The sequence below is a fragment of the Phalangium opilio genome, unplaced genomic scaffold (genome assembly GCF_054372755.1).
Source record: "Phalangium opilio isolate 3A_F unplaced genomic scaffold, DU_Popi_V2 ptg000329l_1, whole genome shotgun sequence".
In the NCBI taxonomy this organism is placed as follows: Eukaryota; Metazoa; Arthropoda; class Arachnida; order Opiliones; family Phalangiidae; genus Phalangium; species Phalangium opilio.
In genome coordinates, this window is record NW_028324226.1 from 11,480,080 (window position 1) to 11,481,248 (window position 1,169).

General features: G+C 47.6%; 1 non-coding gene across 1 annotated transcript; it reads left to right on the forward strand.

Moving 5' to 3' along the window:
* The first annotated feature begins 250 nt into the window (after positions 1 to 250).
* TRNAY-GUA (transfer RNA tyrosine (anticodon GUA)) lies at positions 251 to 323 on the forward strand. Its single transcript has one exon. It is a non-coding gene; the product is annotated as a tRNA-Tyr (tRNA).
* Positions 324 to 1,169: the final 846 nt, after the last annotated feature.

The following is a 1,169-nucleotide window of genomic DNA, read 5'->3' on the forward strand; positions in this document are numbered from 1 at the left end:
AAGGTTGGTGGTTCGAGCCCACCCGGGAGCGGTGTTGTGAGGTGTCAGATGTAACGCAAAATGTCAAAGTTTTTCCACAATACCTGAAGACCATTTAATTTTAGACTTCCGTGGCGCGATGGTTAGCGCGCTCAAATGTTATTCAAAAGATTGGTGGTTCGAGCCCACCCGGGACGGTGTTGTGAGGTCTCAGATGTAACGTAAAAAGTCAGAGTTTTTCCACAATACCTGATGAACATTTAATTTTTGGGCTTCCGTGGCGCAATGGTTAGCGCGTTCAGTTGTAAACCGAAAGGTTGGTGGTTCGAGCCCACCCGGGAGCGGTGTTGTGGGGTCTCAAATGTAACGTAAAAAGCAAAAGTTTTTCCACAATACCTGACGAACATTTAATTTTTGGGCTTTCGTGGCGCAATGGTTAGCGCGTTCGGATGTTTACCAAAAGGTTGGTGGTTCGAGCCCACCCGGGAGCGGTGTTGTGGGATCTCGAATGTAACGTATAAAGCCAAAGTTTTTCCACAATACCTGACGACCATTTAATTTTTGGGCTTCCGTGGCGCAATGGTTAGCGCGTTCGGCTGTTTACCGAAAGGTTGGTGGTTCGAGCCCATCCGGGAGCGGAGTCGTGAGGTCTCAGACGTGACGAAAAAGTCAAAGTTTTTCCACAATACCTGACGACCATTTCATTTCTGAGCTTCCTTGGCTCCATGGTTATCGCGTTCGGATGTAATCCAAAAGGTTGTTGGTTCGAGCCCACCCGGGAGCGTTGTTTTGAGGTCTCAGATGTGACGTAAAAAATAAGAGTTTTTCCACAATACTTGACGAACATTCAATTTTTGGGCTTCCGTGGCGCAATGGTTAGAGCGTTCAGCTGTTAACCGAAAGGTTGGTGGTTCGAGCCCACCCGGGACAGGTGTTATGGGGTCTCAGATGTAGTGTAAAAAGTCAAAACTTATCCACAATACGTGACAACCATTTAATTTCTGAGCTTCCGTGGCTCATTGGTTAGCGCGTTCGGCTGTTAACCAATAGGTTGGTGGTTCGAGCCCACCCGGAAGCGGTGGTGTGGGATCTCAAATGTAACGTAGAAAGCAAAAGTTTTGCCACAACACCTGACGACCATTTAATTTTTGGGCTTCCGTGGCGCAATGATTAGCGCGTTCAGCTGTTAA